The sequence below is a fragment of the Lynx rufus genome, unplaced genomic scaffold, assembly GCF_022079265.1.
Source record: "Lynx rufus isolate CCGP_SWC_20201006 ecotype Redwood Valley unplaced genomic scaffold, mLynRuf1.p SCAF_5, whole genome shotgun sequence".
Classification (NCBI taxonomy): domain Eukaryota; kingdom Metazoa; phylum Chordata; class Mammalia; order Carnivora; family Felidae; genus Lynx; species Lynx rufus.
The window spans coordinates 35,201,460-35,221,497 of record NW_025814867.1 but is presented as its reverse complement, the minus strand read 5'-3'; the positions used below and the strand labels follow the sequence as shown (position 1 = coordinate 35,221,497).

General features: G+C 47.2%; 1 protein-coding gene across 2 annotated transcripts in view; it reads left to right on the top strand.

The window, feature by feature from the left end:
- Window positions 1-16,595: 16,595 nt before the first annotated feature.
- The window catches only part of NMNAT3 (nicotinamide nucleotide adenylyltransferase 3), a 114,294-nt gene continuing 110,851 nt past the window's right edge, over window positions 16,596-20,038 (top strand). For both annotated transcript variants that reach the window (XM_047098920.1, XM_047098921.1), the window contains exon 1: window positions 16,596-16,760. The gene's annotated coding sequence lies outside the window, so the exon portion shown is untranslated. The remainder of the gene's footprint in view (window positions 16,761-20,038) is intronic.

Below are 20,038 nucleotides of genomic sequence, written 5' to 3'. Positions count from 1 at the left end.
AATGGTGCATAATTTTGTAATGAACTGGGTACACAGTCCTGCAGGGTGCTCTCCTGGGAAGGACCGTCTCTATCCTGGGGCTCAAGCACTGAGCAAGTTTGACATGGCATGAATGCTATGGATTTAAAAGCAGGTAGGAGAGAACTTATCCCAAAACTGTTCTTACCCATTGCAATGATCTTGGCTATTTTTGCACCAGAAGCAGATGACTGGCTGGAGTGGAATTACCCTCCAGCAGAGAAAGGCCCAATTCCTTCTGCCCAGCCATGAATAGTATTCCCCCATGAAATGGGGGAAATGCAGATACAAGGGAAATATCTCTTCCAGTTGTTTATAGAAACTGAGCATATGATTTGATAGCTGGTGAATTGTTTCATAAACGTGTCCATTTATTTAAAATTTCCAGCCACAGCATCAGATGTCAAGGCTGCCTTCTTATTGTAACTTGAATTTGTCAACAGAATTTCCCTTGCTTGGGGAATGTGAGATCAATTTTTTTTTTTTAATTTTAGTGATTGTCCTAAAGTAATGGACAACGAAATGTATTTATTCTATTAAGGGACTCTTCTGTTAGATGCAGGGGAGGGAAAATGCTTCTGACTTTCTCTATCATCCTCATTGCTTTGACTTGTTGCATTTTGCTGACTTGAAAGCAGGCAGGCAAATTAGCGTGGGCCCAGGGTCAGGGGCTGGGGATCACCTGTGCTTCTTGGGGCTGCCAGAGCTTTGATTTAAGCCACAGTTACAATGAAATCTGCACCTTGGCCAAGATTGGGAAGGTTTGGCCCGCCGATCAATTCCTTTTTTCACTAATCAGCAAAGTTGTTAAAATACCCTCAAAACCATTTGCCTAGACCTCAAAACCTCTAGAATGAACAGGATCCAACTAGTGTTTTCCCTTTATTATTCTTTTCCAAAATAGTCAAGCTGGAAAATGAACACCCAATATTTTTTTAGCTATAATAACAAACTTACGCAGCACTTATTACAATGCAGGCTCTGTTGTGTTTGTACCTATTATTTAATCCAACAATCGTGTAAAGTCATTATCTCAAAATTACAGCTATGGAAACTGAGACACAGAGAGGTTAACAACTTGCTGAAGGTCACACAGCCGGTGGTGGAACTGGGCTTGGAACACAGGCTGTCTGGTGCCACAGTCTACACATTTAACCAGGGAGTAGGAATGCAACATATGATTGTGTCCTTAATGACCAAAGACTTTAAAATTTTTTTTTTCAACGTTTATTTATTTTTGGGACAGAGAGAGACAGAGCATGAACGGGGGAGGGGCAGAGAGAGAGGGAGACACAGAATCGGAAGCAGGCTCCAGGCTCTGAGCCATCAGCCCAGAGCCCGACGCGGGGCTCGAACTCACGGACCGCGAGATCGTGACCTGGCTGAAGTCGGACGCTTAACCGACTGCGCCACCCAGGCGCCCCAATGACCAAAGACTTTTGATCTCTTTTGCCATGAATTCCTTCATTCAGTCCCTAGGATGTGCACAGCATTGTGATTAACCTTAAGGGAATAATAAAATATAAATACAGAACATGGTCTTTCCCTCCTGCAATCGAAACTGAATGGAAAGGCGAGTACTGCCCAATGGCGCAGAGCGCGCTCAGAGGCCAGGGATTGCAATCTGTGCCTCTTGGTAGGGGTGTGAGCTGATAAGCACCGTCTCAAGGCATCCCATCCCCTTGCAGAGGGCTGTGCTCACCCAGGTGAGCGGTCACCTCTGAAGGTGCTGTGAAGGGGCAACGGTGGACCCAGGCTTGGGACAGGAAGCAAGTTCTGATGCAGCTTCGGTCTGGAGGTATTGCTTCTAGAGTACACAAGATCTCGGCACAGGTGCAGCTGGAAACCTTGCTATTAAAAATGGGATGGAGGCCAGAAGAGAGTTCGGGTGGGCTTCCTAAAGAGGAGCGGAAGCAGTTGGAAGCATGAAAGAGTAAAACTGGCCTTCAGCACATTAGGAACCAGAGCAGGATGATGTGGCCTCTGGTGGCCTGTGGTGGCCCCTATCCCACAACCTGTCTGCCCCGGCCTCAGTGCTATGACAAGATGGCACAGTGCTACCCGGAATGTGGAAAAGAGCCCTTCCGAGAAGAGGGATCAAACCCCCGCATGCTTAACCAAGCCTCCCATCTTCTCTGGGGGGCAGTTGGGAGCAGAATACTGGGAGGGTAATGGGAAAACCTGCTTCCCAGAATGACCTCCTGGACCCGTGATCTGGGCTTCCCACAGTACTCAGTGGGATAGGCATTGCTGGGGGGACCCCCAACACCTATTTCCAGGGCCTGCTGGGTGTTACAGTACACCCTGTTTGGCCCTTCAAAGATCCTTTGTTCTAGTGAGAAGATATAAATAAAACCCATATATGTTCCCTCAGCCTGTAAACATCCATTCTTCCTAAGGCAAGGAATGTGGCACACACACCAGTTTGGCTGATGACTGGTACTGCCTCTAGGCTGCACAAACACAGAAGGCGCCCCCCCTGCAACCTCACACCTCCCAGAGGGGCTAGACACGGAGCCCACTGAGGGACTACAGGTTCTATGGCTCCAGCTACAGTGTGAGTTTCAAAGGGCTTTGCAATAGATGATTCTACCACAGAGGAAAGGGTTCCTGGGCAGGCACTGGTCTGCTGTTTTCCTGTCCCACAATGTCCCCAGTCCTCACACTTGGGGAAAAGAAAGAGATACCATTTGCTGAGTGTCCAAATGGGCCAGTGTCTGGCTTGGAGATTTACCCCTAGGAGGTAGATATTAGCATTCCCACTCATATAGATGAGAAACTAAGCCTTGTGCGTGAGAAACTGACCCACAGCTACACAGCGGGGTAGCAGAATTAGGACTTAAGGTTTTCAGACGTGCCATGGGCCTGACTCATTCCTCTCACAGCCTGGCTTATTGGATGCTTCATGGCCAGCCCTAGCCAGACTCTTTGGCTTTACCTTTTCCAGTCTTGCTGTCCCTATTCTGCCACTTCTCCTTCCACTCATGCTGAATTATCTGTAGGCCCCAAGTGTCACCAGGTCATTGCCTAGGATTTTCTAAATTCTACCCCTGTCTAACACCCCTCAAAGCTCAGCTCAGATGTCATGTGTTCTGGAAGGTTTTCCTAGACATCTCCCGCACCACCACCAAGGCGGAGCTCCCCTCTGGGCTCCCACGGCACCTGTGCCTATTTTTATCGTGGCTGACCAATGAATGTCATTGTCCTTTACCTCTCTGTATCCCTCGGGGCCAGACTGGTCAGATTCATTCCCTAGCTCAGAGCCTAGACCACAACCTGGTCCAGTCGGGACTCAAGAATTATTTGTGGAACTGATGGTTCCCAGAGGGGAGGTGGATGGAGGGATGGGTGAAATAGGTGATGGGGATTAAGGAGCGCACTTGTGATGAGCCCCGGGAGACCTGAAACTAGTAATACACTGTATGTTTACTAACTGAAATTTAAATAAAGACTTTAAAAAGTTATTTGTGGGAAGGAAGGAAGGAAGGAAGGAAGGAAGGAAGGAAGGAAGGAAGGAATCCTGACCCCATAAGTCTGCATACCATCTCTCTAGCCCTACCTGGTCTGACCTCCACTACCACCTGACTCTCAGCGCTGGCAATGACACTGATTTCTCTATCCCCAGATCAGGGCACAGATTCCCAGGCTGGGGCAGTAAATTGACACTGCAGTCAATTTTTAGTCTTCCCGAAGGGCACGATTTGTTGGCTGATGATCCGTGGTGAATTTTTAATCACAGATCAGCCGCTCCCCCTCCCCCTGCCCCTGACAGGTCTCAGTGCTGTCTGTGCTGAGGGAGTGGGACTCTGTTTGACTAGGCTCTGCAGTGAAACTAATCAGGAAAGGGATTGTTGCTTAAGCCTCTGCACTGGCTGCTGAGCCTCATGCAAACATTTTCATATGGTAACTGTCCCTTCAGGTCTGGGGGTAGTTCAGAGCATAAGAGGTGTGGGGGTGGTTTTCTCGTACCAAGTTATAAGGGCCATGATTACCAGGAGGGGCATGGTTGGTGAAATGACGTTTGTCATAAGGGCTAATGTGGATCTAGACTTCCCAAGTCAGAAAGTCTTTTATGTCTGCGACCTCAATGAATCTTTACAACAACAAAGGGGGAGATAGCACTAAAGCTATTATTTCCCTGGATGCTTACAAGATGCCAGGCACGGCACACACTTGCTTTACAAGCACTATCTCATTTATGTTCACAGCATCTTTGAGATAAGTTCTATTCAGGTTTTTACATCACAGTTGGAGCCCAGGGATGTTAGGTTGCTTGCACAAAGTCGAACAGCTGGGCGATGGGAGGTCTGGAGCTTGAATTCCGGCCTGCCCGATAACAAAGACCATGCACTTGACCACGCTAACGAGCAACACGCCCATTTTGCAGATGAAAAATTAGTGCACGGTAGAAGCAGGGCAGGATCTGAGCAAAGATGCAGAGAAATGCGCATAGGCTCTGGTAGCAGCTAGAATGGGATGTGAGTCTTGCCTCTGCCACTTACAAGATACGTGGCCTTGGGCAAGTTGCTGAGTCCCTGTCTCCTAAAGAGTAACACGGAGAAACAGCACCTGTCTTACTAGACAGCTGCTGCAAAGCTCCTCACGGTGTTGCTTTGGGAAAATCAAAAGCTCTTTGCTTTGGCCACTGTCTAGACTCCTGGAGCCCTAACCCTTCTGAAGCCAGTGAGTAAGTCACGCTCGGCTCAGGCTCTCTGTGTCTGAGTTACGTGTTCATTCAGCCAATGGCCACAGGGTAAAAGGAGTAAGGAGTGCTGTTGAGCCCTGACCATGACTCAGGCACTGTGCTGGGTACTTCCCCTTTCTGGCGATGGACTGCAAGGCGGGGGGCTTTAGGCATTTCACGGGTGAGGAAACTGAGGCAGGGAGAGGCAAGGTGAGAGATTTGAGGTCTGGGGCAGAGCCCAGGCTGTCTGGCCCCACCACCCTTGTGGCTCCATCATGCCTGTGATCTGCCACCACTGTCAGTCACCTCCCACGAAACTACATTTCCTCCTCAGGGCACCTGTCTTTCCGTGAAGAAACAACGCTAAGTGTCACCCGTGTCGGTCTGGCTGAATTTTAGAAAAGTAAAGCTCTGCTAGGGTAAGGATTTAATTATTTGGCCTTTTATTTCTTCCCTTTCAAAATAAAATGCATTTATCATGTGAATAAGAGCTTTTTCCTCCTGTTTGCAAATAATATTATTTAGCCTTCTTTGTACCAAATAGAATTTACTTAGGAGTAAAAAAAAAGAAGGAGAGAGGAAAAAGAGAGTAAAAGAAAGGGAGAGATTATAATGAATAGAAGACCTAGGGAAAAGAACTACAGAAATACTGCAGGGTCTGCATTAGCTGGAAAATTGCAGCCATTTCATTGTGGGAGTAAAGCTATTTTCTTTTATTTTAAAGTGGATCTTTCACCTTCCAAAGGGCTAATTATGGTGCTGCCTACATGTCGTGCTCATAGGCTCCAATTTTGTCTTTTCATTAACCACAATGGCAAATAACAGAATTGGGCCCGCACTCCGGAAGCATCTTCATGATGGCTCCTGTAACAGGCGGGAGGGACATGACAATCATTCATCTCGTGACGCAGGCCATGTTTTCCATAATTGAGCCCAACAAGGACCTTGTCAGAGGCCCCTCCTCTAGCTCAGCTGAGAAGAATTCATAAAACAAAGCAGGTGGGTCAGGGGAGCTGGGAGGAGGTCCAGGGAGGGTAAGCAGAGGGAGGGCAACATAATGGCTGTTGGAAAGTAAGTGCCCTAAACTGATGTTTATGGAGAGGTTTTAACGATGTGAGAAAATGTTTTAAGTACAGTGCTTAGGAGAAAAAACAGGATATACAATATGTGGACAGTATGATTTCAACTATGTTAAATATGTATCGATATAAAGCCATGATGATATTTTACTATATTTGAGATTTAATATGTATCAATGAACAAATGTTTAAAATACCTAAATTTAACTCAAACCTCAATCTTACAGAAACACAGGGATCCAAATCCTCCTCACTGAGATTTCGAGGACTCTCTGAGAAAAGGGGATTTCCTTTTGTAGAGGTTGTCCCTTCTTATTCCAAACCCTCCTCTTGGGTCAGTTATCAATCCACTTGAGAGATCTCCGCCCATTTCCACTTTTCCCTGCTCCTCTCCCTAAGTCACTTTATCTCTCAAGAGAAGGACCCCTCTCCTGCATTCCCCAAGGGCTCCAGCGACATCAGGCTGTTTTGTGAGACAGACGGTTTGCCCTAAAGGTTTGAGGACAGAAAGGGTCGGCTGCAGCAGGGGGGTAAATGCTGGAAGCTAAAAATTGGGCCTCTGGCTCTGAAGTTCTACTGGGACATGCCGGCCCCAACAAGCAAAATCGGCCCGACTTCTTGTCCCTGAAGAGGCAGGCTGATGCTGGTGTCACCGGGTGTCACCCTCTGCCTGTGTAAGTGTTCCCGTTTCTTTCTGGCTCCCATTTGTATCCTTCTGGGTCTCCATTCCGTCCCCCTTTGTCCTTATCTCTCTCTGGGTATCCCTCACTTTATTCCTCTGTCTCACGTAACCTTAGGCGTCCCACTGTGTTCACATCCTTCCTTTTCCAATTTCCAGAGCCTCAAAAATGGAACCTCCCTTCCCCTCTGCTTTCAACAGAAAACTAAAAAAACTCGATTTCCTTAGTATGCAGAGAATTCAGAAAACTTTTCTTGCAACGTTTCCCATCCAGATTCACCAGAGAAATCGAGGGAGGGGAACTTAATAAGCCCATTAAGGTGTCTTCCCAAACAAATATCTTCCTTGTCCTTGCGCCCAAATGCAGAAACAGCTGCAGCTTTAAAAATGGCAGGCTTTCATCTTTTGAAGGAAACTTGCCAAAATTTTATCACTGGCTGTTTCTGGGGTGGCAAGAAATGCTTTAGTGTTCTTTGTTTCTTCCTTTTTTTCCGAGTTTCCCAAATTGTCCCAGGCAAGCACGAACTATTTTATCTCAATAAAATCTCCGATGTATTATGCACCTGCCAAATACCTTATTTAAGCCTCACAACAGCCTTAAGAGGTGGATATTAATAGCCCATTTAGAGGTTCAGAAGGGCTAGGTGATTTGCTCAAGGTCACACAAGCAGAGGTAGAAGTCAAACTAGACTTAGGCCCTCAGTCACTGAATCATGCCGCTTGTAGAGGTCCGTCATCTATCTCACCTGCCGGTGCAGAGCCTTTGGCACACCTGGAAGCTCACTAGATCATCTGGGCTGCCTCGCCTGACTTCTCGCTGTAAATGCAAGTGGTTCTGTACCCTATGATTCACAGTATTAGCCTTCCCTTGGGGAGGATTCTACTCTCTTACATCAGGTCTGTAACCTGCAGGAGAACTATATGTCCGGAACCTGTTGAACTCGGAAATGGCACATGACTTGCCTGGGTTAACAAAACATGGATGGAAAGGCCATGTTACTCCTGCGGAAAAGCAGTGAAAGCCAGCTAATGGTTTTCCGCATCTCTCTCCCCTCTGTCACAGGCGGTGTCCCCAAGAAGGTCTGTGTGTAAACGGGAAGTGGAACAGAGCTGTGGTTGACCCATAGTGGACATGTAGCTTAAGCAAGAAAGAGACCTTTGCTTTTGTAAATCACTGAGATGTGGGGTTGTTACCACAGCATAGTTTAGCCTAAGCTGTTGGACTCAGTACGTGAAAACTGCATAGACAGCTGCTAATGTGTTTCCTACTTCTTCCTCTTAGACGGAAACAACAGGAGTCTTGCAAAGCAAAGTGTGAAGTCCCACTTGCCCTTTCTGAAAACGATCTTGGGAAAATGATCTCCTCCTCTAGGGTGTATTCCTGAAGCACGCCCTCCTAATGGGGCAGGCTGTCGGAATCAGTCCCAATTATAGTCTCTGGAACTGCCCAAGGAGAGGCAGGCCAATTAGTGCATGGCTCTAAGTCATTACAGGACCACGTGGAAGGGAGCAGTCAGACTGCTCTTCTCCCCTTGAGGGCCACTGAGCTCTGACCAACTGGAGGCTCGAGGCACAGGTGCCATCTGGGCAAAGCATGAAGCAATAAAGACGGATGGAAGGAAGGCTCGGGGGTAGTGCAGTCAATTACCATCTTTGGTCTGAGATCCAGGGAGCCACACAGCCTTCACAGACAATCTGCGCACTCCATGCATTTAGCAAAGCTGCCTTCAAGGAAAGAATGGTGACTTAACCAAAAAGCTGAGGACTCAGAGTAAAGAGAATAGCTGTCGTCACCAGGGAATAGGCAGGACAGAGCAGAGACACTGCCTCCACCACCAGATGAAATAGTCAAGTGATTCTTTCAAAGAATCCCTGCGGGCTGGACATGATCCTCTCATCCCTAAGTGACTCAAGTGGTAGTTCTCTTGCTGAAGTATCTTTACTCAATTTGCTCTGAATTTCTCAGGCTATTTCATCATTCTTGGATCCTTTCATCGGGGCCATCACTCATTCTGTAATTCATTCATTCCTTCACTCAGTCAGTGAGGCCTCTGAGCAAAACACCATTCAGATATTAACAGCCTGCACAACATCCAGAGGAGGAACAGGCAAGGGGACAGGGTAGGACCCATCAGGGGAGGGAAGGACACAGACTCAAGATCCACAGCTGAGCTTTTTGTACTAGGGAACAAGAACTCCATGGTGAGGTTTCAGTTCTAGCTATTATTTCAGGGTCTGAGATATGGACAAACCTTTCCCTTGCTACAGATAGAGCCCTGACCCCTGCCTCACTTTGCCAAAAATTTTGGCACAGAGCCACGAGCCATGTGGGGACATAGGCCATTCCACGAGCTCCTGTAGACAAATACTGGTCAGGGTGGAAGGTGCGGCAGACCCGATACTCAGAAGAATTGCTCCCCTAGCGGGAGGGGCATGGCTTCCTGACAGCCTCTAGCTGTTAGCTTCTTCGGGGTCTCCTCCAGTCTCCAAGCCAAGGTGCAGCTCTTCTCAGGGCAGACCCCAGCCAATATCTGGCCATTTCTACCCAACACAGAATGCTAGCGGGCACCCTGAGCTCCAGAGCTGCTCAAGCCTGCCAAGACTATTGGGTCGGCATCATGTTCTGCTGGCTGCCCCGTCCAGTCCTGCTTCTGGCCTTTCTTGCTCATGGGTGTCACTCCCCTGTAAACCTTTTGCACCTTTAACTCCCTCTCAGTGTCTCCTGCGTGGAAAACCAAACAGGCATGGAAGGGCAGGTGGAATGCGGGAGGGAGGAGAGAATGAACAGGCTCCTCTCATGCTAAGAGCTCTGTAGTCTGAGTGTTTCTTGCCAGGTCCTTCTAAGATGACAGATCCAAGTTAAGGGCTGAGTATGCCATAAGGAGTCCTATCATCCATAAAGCTCTTACCTGAGAGGAGTCAGCACCATTTAGGAGACACTAGCTTAGTGAGGAAGGCTAGGACATATCCCAGCTGGGCAGACTGGCCCTGGACAGGCTACTCTGACAGTGAGCATTGGAGTTGAGTATGAAAGTGCCATTGAGTGCCGCAGGCCCAAGGGACCACTGAAGGTCAAGAGCTTGCCAGGCAGGAAAGTAGTGGGAGCAACAACATATGGTTTGACTGCAAGGACATGGATCAGGAAGGGCTGCATGGAGGAGGAGGGATTTGATTTGAGCCTTGAAGAGCGAGCTCCCCAAGGACACATGTACAAACCAGGCCCATGGCCTGCTCTGCACATGTGTGTTTAGAGATCTGAGCATAGACCATCACTCAGGCCTCCTTGGGCACCAGCAACAGAAATTAACTCTGGATTATATAAGAGAAAAGATTTGTGGGTAGGCCACAGAGAAGCTGAAGAACCAAGCAGGGTGCAGACAGAAACCTGGCCGCTCTGGCACCATGGGTGGCATGAGCTCTTCAACAACTCCACAAGGGCACCACCATGAACATGGGAGAATGCCACCATTTTAGTGTGTGAGTTTCTCTGCTTGTGATTCAGTTTCTAGGGAGAGGTCCAGTGTCCTCCCATTAGCTAGGGTATGGTCTGATGCCTTGATTGGGAGGTCCTGGAAGACAATATGCACATTCTAAGAGGAAAGAAGAGAACCAGGAGAAGGTGAAGGAGGTCACAGAGCCGAATGAGGAGATCTACGAAGGCAGCGGCCAGTATTTTCAAAGGCAGCACACAAGGGCCAGTCAAATGAGGACAAAGGTTTACCAACAGGAATTAGCAATCAGTAGAGCAATTTCATCGTGGAGGCAGGGACAGTAACTAGATGCTCTGGGTTGAGGATTAAATGGGAGAGGAAAATGTGTGGACAGATCGCTCCTCTGAGAAGTTTGGATAGAAGAGAAGGCAAGAGACTGACTGTGAGAGAGGCCTTTGGTGATGGGAGTCTCCTTACAAGCTTCAGTCTCCTTACAAGCAAAGAGGAAGGAGCAAAGTAGAGGTGAAGGTGAAGATACAGAAGAGAATATTAGTCCAGTCAGAGCCCCGGGACAGAAGGATGAAGTGGACTGGGCAGAAGGGCTGGCCTTAGAACTTTATTACTTCTCGGAATGTATTATACATCACAGGTTCTTGCTCTTTCCTTGCTAAAGAGGGTTATGTTAGCCTCAGTTCATCCATAAGCTCCTCAAAGGTAGGAATCCTGTCCTTGTAAGCAGAACAGTAATGGCACTACATAGGGGATCGAGAGTTCGAGGACCAATTTGTATTATCAGACGATGCACGTTTGCACATTATTGATACCCAAGTACAGTGGCCTGGTTTTTAATCTTCTTACAAAATAAGAAGTCTGCAGGTAGTCAGTTCAGAACTGGACAGCAGTTCTGTGGTGTATTTAGCATATCAGGTATCTATCCACTCAGCCATACTTAGCAAGTAACTTTGGAGTTCATGCTTGTCACCTCATAGACTCAAGATGGCTGCTTGGCCCTCCAGGCTTATATCCACATTCAAAGACAGGAGAAGGAAAGAGGAAAGGGACGAGGAACTCCTGTGTTCAGAAAGCAAAACCTTCCTTCCTGTTAATCCCAAGCAAACCTCTGTTGGTTCCCATGGCCACCTCTAGCTGCACAGGGGTCTACCACTCTAAACTAAATAGGGGTTTCATTGTATCCTGGCTCTGCACATCCTTGAATTACTCCTAACAGCATCTTTGGGGCTCTTTTAGGGGATTTGCCATTCTCCACTAGGAGAGTCTTAGTGAGAGTAAAGTCAGGTACTTCCTCTCAATATCCAAAGTCAAAAGGATTTGCATACGCCCTCCCCAGGACAGCCAGGGGAGCACAGCCTCAACTTGGCCAATCAGACGGGCTCTCCCAGGACTTTGAATCACGCATGAAGTGGTCGGAATTTAATCACCTATGCCTACAGTGGCATTCTGACTAGACCATTTCTGCTTAGAGATAATACATAGGGTTTTCATTTTCAAGCTTCTCAGAACTGCTTTCTTCCCATCCCTTTCTAAGCCTGGGTCCCCAACCTTCCTGTACATTCTGAAGGGCCAGTACTCCCAATAAGCTTCTTTTGCTCAGTTAGCAGAGACTGTTTCTGTTGCTTATAACAACAACAAAAAATACTGATACCATCCAGCCCCATCTCTGACCAGCTGCGTGTGGTCCTGAGTAAATCACCTAACCTCTTTGGGCACTCTCTCCTCATTGAAAAATGAGGAGTATTCCCAAAGTACTTTTCCATGGTGAACAATGTATTATGACTTTGACCTCCTTCAAAGGACTTCTTTGTACCAAGTGGGCCCAGACAGACATCAAAGCCTGAATTAGAGTTTTAGCTACAGGGGTAGAATAGGAAAGCTCCATTAGAAAAGATAATTTACAGCACTGGGGTGCTGGTACTGGAACATTCTTTAGGCAATTAAGCCTAGGTAGACACTAACCCAAACCCAGGCCACTGCTGGTGACACCAGAGTACAATGTTTCCATTAGCAAACAGATACCAGTTAGTGTCATCTTGCCATAATTTCAAGGGTCCACTTATTAATTCTATGACTTCAGCTGTTCTTGATTCTAAGACAGCTTAACCACGCTACTGTAAAACCTGTCTGTTTTCCACTTCAAAATCTCTTTGCAGCAGATGTGCAACTGCCTTAAAAATTTTCAGAATACAGGGGAGAGGCCTCTGTAAATTTATAGGCTGCACCTTCAAGGAAAAATTAGTTTGTTAGAACAGGAAAGTGGCCCCAGTTTGGCCTTATGTCCTAGCAAAAGCTCATTGCTTAGCTGCATTTAATAATCCATGAAACATTTCTATTAGCTTTAGTGTGTGAATGTGCAGCTGCAGAATGGGTAAAAAGAAGTGAGACGCAGGCATAAAAAATATGCAGAAAATGAAAATAAGTGAGATCTTAAATATTTGATCAAGGCCTCTATTTTCAGGTAAGCAGTTACCATCATGGGCCCTCACATGCCAACAGGAGCCACAGAACACCATTCTGAATTATTAAAATAACTAGGGGAACCTTTTCCTTCTTACTACTTTTAAATGAGTATGTAGCCTTTCAAGCTAGCCTTTTCTTAAATATTTAACACAGACATCAGGTCAAAGACAAAACAGCAAAGGTCCTCAATCCAATACTCATCTGTAATTGTGAGTCCAATTATGTAATGCTTCTCAACCACTTCATTTGATTTTTTCTCTCTCCACTCCAACAATTCTCTGAAAGGAATCCAGTCTAGATTAGTTGAAAGTCCACATTCTAGAATATTTTCGAACTATGTATTTACTGATTTTGGTTATATTTTTCATTCACTCAATTCAATTGGTTGATTCATCCAACAAATATTTATTAAATACCTACCAGGCAGCAGGCACTGTTTGTTCTAAGTGTGGGGATATATGAGGGAACAACATATATATATAAAGACTCAGCTCTTTTTGGACCTCATACTTATTTATTATGCAAATAAAAAATAAAAATATATTCCATAGACAGCTAACAAGTGGTATGTATGGGGCAGTGTGCAGTGTTGTTGTTAGGTAGTGATCCATTAGAAAGCTGATGAATTGGGCAAGTGACCTTAAGAGTCGGGAGAGTGTAGCATTTCAATCAGTGAGAACAGCAGTGCAGTAACTCTGGGGTACAAACAGACCCAGTGTGTTCCAGTAGCAACAGCAAAGCCAAGGAGACCGGAGGTGAGGAATGCCCAGTGGTTATTGTCAGGAGACAATGTTAGGAAGAGTTTGTTGGGGCAGATCTTGTGAGGGCCTTGGGCCATTGGGAAGGACTTGGGATTTGACCCTAATTGTGGTGGGAGCCACTGAGGGCTTCTGAGCTAGAGGCATACTGGGAACTGTGTCATGTTTTAAAAGGATCACTTTAGTTCAATAGTAAGTACGGCTGATGGAGCCAGGTTGACAAAATGACAGTTTTCTCATGGAATCCTGCTCAAGAGGCCACATAAGAGAGAGTCAGCATTGGCATTATCTGTTCACTGCTTCTGAGAAAACACCCATCTTCTGAGGTGCTTACAGTGATTGAAAAGTTTGCCCTCTTCGGTCATTTTAAAAGTCCACCAGTCTCTTTTTTTTTTTTTTTCATGTTACTTTTCCTCAAAGTGTGCCCTTTCTCATGAGAGCTCAGAAGTCAAGGTTATGGGCGCATCTAAACACAGAGGCTGACCCAGGTAAAGTCCTATCATAATCTGTCCAAGAGCAGATTTTCCAGAATGTCCTTCAGGGCACACTTCTAGACCTGAGACACTGACTCTCAGCCATCTGCACATTGGTTACTGCCCAAAATGCTCCTACTGAAACTTTGTCAGAACACCATTAGGTAATAGAAGGAAAGTGCAGACAGTGTTACAGCTTGATCTCACTGGGTAGCCACATTTTTATGCCTGGAAATAGTTTGAAAAATGTTCAAAAATGAGCTAATCTGTCTGTTGCAGTTTTCTTCCCTTTAGAGACCTCCCACTTACAGCCTTTGCTTGGGTGGGATAATTCTGAGGCATGTTCTTTAATAACTTCTAGAGTTTTCCCACAGGATTAATCTCCAATCACCTGTTCTGGTAGCTGGCTTAACAATGCATCCTGCCTTTCCTTCCCTCCGTTCTTCATATTCCATTCTTCTGCTGGTGTTCCCTGTATCTCCCAAATAGGCTGCTTGCACTTGAATCCTTGTCTCAGGATCTGCTTCCAAAGGACTCAAACTGAGACACGCTTTATGTGAAATCTTCCTCCTGCCTGAGCCATCATGGTGATAGGATTCAGGAGAGATGAAACTTACCAAAAATTTTATCCCCATTAAACCCATAATCCAGTAGCACTTCATGCCCTCAAGCAAAGGACATGACTCTCATCTTGATATGTATTCCCCCTTCTAAAATATTAGGAGCTAGTTGTCTCTCCAGATGGATTTCTCAACCCCTGCCTCTCCCTTACTTAGGTTAGGGTAAGTGTGGCTATTGTGTGGGGTTCTTACTTCCTACCACTAGGAGACACTATTTTGTGCCCAGAAGGCAGACTTCCTCCTAGAGAAGACTAAGTCTTCTTAGGGAAGAAAAGTCCCTTGCATGGAGAAGTCACTGCCTCATATCCCGTGTTCCTCTTGCTGTTTGTGTCCAGAGTCAGGACCCTGACTCAGCATGACTCAGCCCTTGATTTTAATTTTTTTTTCTTTTTAAATAATGTCTGCATCCAATGTGAGGCTCATACTCGAGATCCTGAGATCAAGAGTCACATGTCCCACTGTCTGAGCCAGCCAGGCAACCCAATTTAGCCCTTTATTTTAATTCAACCTATGGTAACAACATGCCACACACAGATTCTTAGAAGTCCCTAAACTTTCTCATGAGCTTCCCACTCTGCTAGGAGACAAACTGAGTTTTGAATAAGAGAACACAAGAGAATTACAAAGGTCATTATACTTCAATTTTTTTTTTTAATCTTAGACTGGGAATGAATGAATGGTCTAAGTATGACACAAGATCCAGAAGCAATAAAAAGAAAAGAATGATTAATTTTAATATTCAATACATTTAATAATAAAAAATGTGAGTTAAAAAAACAGTTTAAAAAAATCCGTGTATACATGGATATTAAGCCACTTAATCCTCCTCTAAAGCTCAACGCGGTAGAGACTGTTACCTCCAATTTCAAAGAAGGAAACAAGCTTGAATTGGAAAAGGGATTTTGTCCAAGGTCACCTTGTAAAGTCACATTTCACACCCTCAGTCAGAGTTACTCCCAAGTCCTTTGCCCTCAGGAGCTGGACAAGGGAAAGAGAGCAGAGTGAGCAGAAGAGAAGGAAGGCAGAGCAGAGGAAGGGGAAGGGTTGAACTCTCTGAGGAGAGAAGGGGTGTCAGGAGGGTGTGGACACTTTTTTCCATCTGAGTGAGGAAGGGGTACCAGCCCCTTTACCTTGCCACTTACTGGGAGCTAGCTGTGTGCCTCCTGCATTGATACAAGAGGGATAAGTTATGAGCCCTCCTAAAGCGGGGACACTGGGCAGGTCCAGCCAACCTCATGGGAGAACTGAGAGGATCTGGTGACAGGGCAGGGGCCCAGAGCCAGCTTTATAAAACACTCTCCAATCTAAGGTTAAGAACTTGTCACTGATGCTAGGATAAGCTGTGTAGCAATCACAAAACCTTGACATCATCCTTGACGTCTCTTTTTTGCACACACCAGTTCACTCCATTAAGAAATCCTATTGGCAGAAATTGATGAATCTTGACCTTCACCCCGTGACCCTTGAGAAGTCTGGATTTATGGAGGTTTCTGTGTGGGCAGAGAAAGACAGGCCACACTGGGGAAGCAAATTCACCAAGTAAATTATCTAAGAAGGTCTCGGGGGATAGAGACCTGAATTTCCCCAAGGTCTCAGGATTTTGCTCATTCCAAACAAATGGTCATTTGCAAGCCTTAATGCTATAGAGCTGTCTAAAATAGCCCTCCTTTCTCCCTTCCCCCATAATTGTATTAGCTGCAGGTCCCAGAAAGCCTTCCTCTACTCCTGTCTTGAGGTCTCAGAGCTCACCAGGGCAGGACTTAAGAATAGAGGTGTAAATTTGTCAGGAAAAGGGAAGCAGGGGCACAGTAAGAGAGTAAATCCTCATCTAACATGGCAGAAAGTCAATAGATAAATCAAGAAATCGCTATGTAAGCTTTTTTTTTTTTTTTTTTTTTTTTTTTTTAGCGACAAGGGGGTGACCACCAGAAGAACTAAATGGAGGAACTCATATAAAGGGCCACGTGTGGGGAGCAAGGGAGAAGGGCTTGTTGCTTTCATTATAAGAACATTAGGTAACTTTATTTTGTAAAGAGTATTCATGCATTACTTTGATACGTTTTTTAATTCGATCTTTTAAAAATACAGAAATAAAAATAAGAAAACGGAACACAAAACAAGAAAATAAAAAGCAAAGGGGCACGGAACACAAAAAGGGCTAGCGGGTGAAAGCAGGATGGGGATTGGGGTGGGGCGGGAGGGCGGGGCCTAGAACGAAGGGGCGGGACGCAGTGCCTCGTTCCCCCTTAGGGACCGCCCCCACCGAAGGGGCGGGGCGCAGTGCTAAGTTTACCTCTGACTCCGCCCACGGCAGGGCGCCCGGGGAGCGCGGGGTCAAGTTAGCTTTAGACCCGCCCGGGGGGCGGGCCGGGCTCCGCTCCCCGTGTAGCTCCCAGGCCCCAGAGGGCCTTGCGCAGCGAGACCAGGCGGCGTCCCGCGCGGTCTTTGGGTGCAGGGCCGCGGGCGGGCCAAGCCGGATACGCCAGTCCTTGGCAGTCCCCCGAGGCTCACAGAGTGCTTCTGCGGAGCCTCGCCGCACGCAGGTAAGCGCCACCAGCCCGTTTTTGCCCTGGAGGGCGCCGGCCCACACCTGGGCGCTGTGGCTACAGGTGGCGGCGGGGTGCGGAGCCCGGCAGCAGTCCTTGGTGGGAGAGACTGTAGAACGCCTCCCCAGTACACCCGCGGACCTCGTATTCTCGCCGCAGCGTGGTCTAACCCCTAGAACCATTTGGCTCTGACCCGAACCCGGCAGACACGAGTTCGGATCCCACCTTCCCCACTCTGGCAGCCTGCGGAAACTTACCGTGGGCCACCGAGTGCCGGCCACTGGGCCAAGTGCTGGGCATGCAGAAGTGGGCGAACGAACGTGGTGCCCGCTGCGGTGGAGCTCACAGTGTAGTGGGTAAGACCCCTGTAAGAGCTGTGAAGATAGAAAGTGCAGGTTGCAGGGGAGGATTTAACCGGTGGTCCCAAATGTGAAGGGTGCTGGAGCACAAACTTCAGCATGAGTCAATTCCAGGGTGGAGAACAACACAGCAGACACATTGTGTTAGGAGAGAACGTGGCTTGTATGTGGGGCCTGCCTTTAGAGAGCTGGGTGGGGGGAAGCCAATTCCTGAACTTTCTGCTCTATAAAATTGTGGGGGGGGGGTGTCTACGCATTGAAGACTGGGGCGTTGAATTTACATGACTGAGCGGTGTTCCCAGGTGTAAGTGAAGTACATTTGGAAACGTTTCTGAATGGAGCAGGATGCTGATCTGGACTAAAGAGTGTGCCAGCCTCTGAGCAAACCCACTTCCCCTCTCCTGGAGTCCTGTTCCTTAGTCTGAGTAGAATCTCTCAAACAGCCTTTTCTCTAAAATGATGCTGTCTTTGGTGATTTATTCTGGAAACATTTAACTAGTACTCCCTTTTTATTGCTTCTGAGAGTTCAGTGGGAAATCTGCCTCCGGCCTGCCCTCCTAGAGCTCCTGTAGGGTGGGCCAGGTGAAGTAAACCGAGTTTCAGCCTGGTGGGCTCAGTGCTCTGGGAGTCATCAGAGGAGGGCTTCTGACGCTCTGGCCTTGCTGGGGAGCGACCCTCTGCTTCTGGGGAGGTAACCATTTCTCAGAAAGCCTCACCTGTTACTGCCAGTTCCATGAGCCCCCAGAACTTAAGTCTCACACTCTGACAGAGCATATAGTTACATGCTCACTCTCATTGGTGGTGTCACCCCTGACAACTGGCCAAAAAACTCCCCCAGAGGACTTAAGCCTGTGATCCCTAGCTGAGGACCCCTCAGATCTTGAAACCCCAGGGATTTAAGATGGGGGTGGGGTGGGGTGGGCACTTCAGGAAACGCCTGTTAGCCTCTTGGTGTGTTTTATTGGCTTGAATGATCCCAGTTTCTTCTTTGCCTCTGTTTACACTGTTGGTGTAGACTTTAGGATCTGCTCCATGAAAACTGGCTGGGAGGCCCAGAGAGTCAGGGGACACAGTTGAGAGAGGAGTCTGTCACTGTTTGTGGGTGGTGGTAATAAAAACAGGACCGATGTTAACAGAAGGGTGCTGGAGGAAGAGGGAGAGAGGGCTGTCTTTGCAAACCTCAGCAGTGCCAGCCATAGAGAAGGGAAGGGAAACACTAGGCCAGGCGGTCACAGACCTGGGTTCAGATTCTTACTCCTTATTTCCCAGCTCTGTGACCAACCCTGGGCAGGTCACTTATCTGATTGTGCAAGCTTAACAGTGGTCGGCATACAGTTGACCCTGAAGAAATATTAACTCCCTTCCTCTTCCCCTAAATGAACTAAATAGGAAGAGTAACAGTGTGCAGGGCAGAGGATTATTATGGGATTTAATGAGATAGTGTACCCAAAGTACATCGAGCAGTGCCTGACATGTAGGCAGTTACTACTGCTGCTGCTGTTATTATCTCTTATTTAGGACAAAAATTGGTGAAACAAGGCAGGGGGAGAGTGGAGGTGGGGGCGAGGGGGTGGCTCTGAGGGTCTGTGCAGGGTGATTAGCTGAGGAGCTGTGTTATCTGGGGCACTGGTTTTACCGCAAAACTTCAGCTGGGACCGGAGAAGGGAGTGTTCTGCATGATAAAAGGCCTCTTGGGGAGCCACTCTGTCCAGAGGCCTGGGGAGTTTGAGGTCTTTGAAGACTCTGGCCAAGGAAAGGCCCAGAAAGTTATGGGTTAAGGGAGGGGGTGGGGACCAGAGTGTAAAAGATCTAAAATTGTCTCCTTCAGGTGCGTCTCTAACCCACAGCTCATTATGGGTCCCCTGTGAGGGGCTGCACCTGCCCCATCCTGCCCTGCCCTTCACCTGGGTACAGTAATTGCCTGAGACTGGTTTAGAAGCTGGGGAATCCAATCCTGTAAATCTTGCATCCAGCAGAATACTGGGCCCAGAATGAATGGTGAATGGACGAATGACTGAACATAAACTCACAAGGCAAAATTCTCTGTGTTAAAATGTGTTGTTTAAAACAAAACAAACAAAAAAAGGAGTATACAGATAAGGCAAAATAGCTAGTGTTTTCAAGTCCTTGCTAAAGGCAAGTGCTTATTTTCATGTACACTGCAGTGTAGTGGTGAATGCTGCAGCTTTGGAGTCCGATTAAATTGCTTGTGTGACCTCCTGTGCGTCACAGAAGCACTCTAAAGCTCAGTTTTTGCATCCGGAACATGGGAGCCATGGTGTAGCCAGGGTGCAGGGATGCAAGAGCATCTGGCTCCAAGGTCCCCAAACAGACCAGGCTGGGCCACTTACCGTTGGCAGAATCCAAAGGCAGAGAGGAGTGGTGGTAACACAAGAAAGGAATTTATTTCAGTGACGCCAACACCAGGAAGACAGCAGACTAGGGTCTTGAAGATTGTTGCCCAAGTGCCAAAAATAGTTCCAGGTTTATATAAGGAAAATGTGGGATAGGTGGGTGGGTGTATGCAGGTGGGCAGTTAAGGTCAAGTCCATTGTCCTGGGGTCAGTCACAGGGGGTCTTGCTGGCTCAGGGCATTCCTTATTGTTTGAGGGGGTGGGGTAGTGTTGGTCCCCATCAGGGGATGCTTTCCTGCAGGGTCCCTTGCCTCCTTAAGAGATAAGCTGGAAAGAAGAACTTAATTAGAAAGCTTGAGGTCAAAGGGAAAGTAATTGAAGTCCTCTTTCTATAGTATGTTACTCACAGGGCTGCTAGGAGTAGTAAGTAATGCTCGTATATCAGTATATAAAGTACAGTCTTCACTGCACAGACTGTGGTATAGTGAGTGCTCAATCACTAACGTTGCCGTTATTATTTTTCTGTTTATCAATCCTCCAAATGATGTCCACCATGATGTGG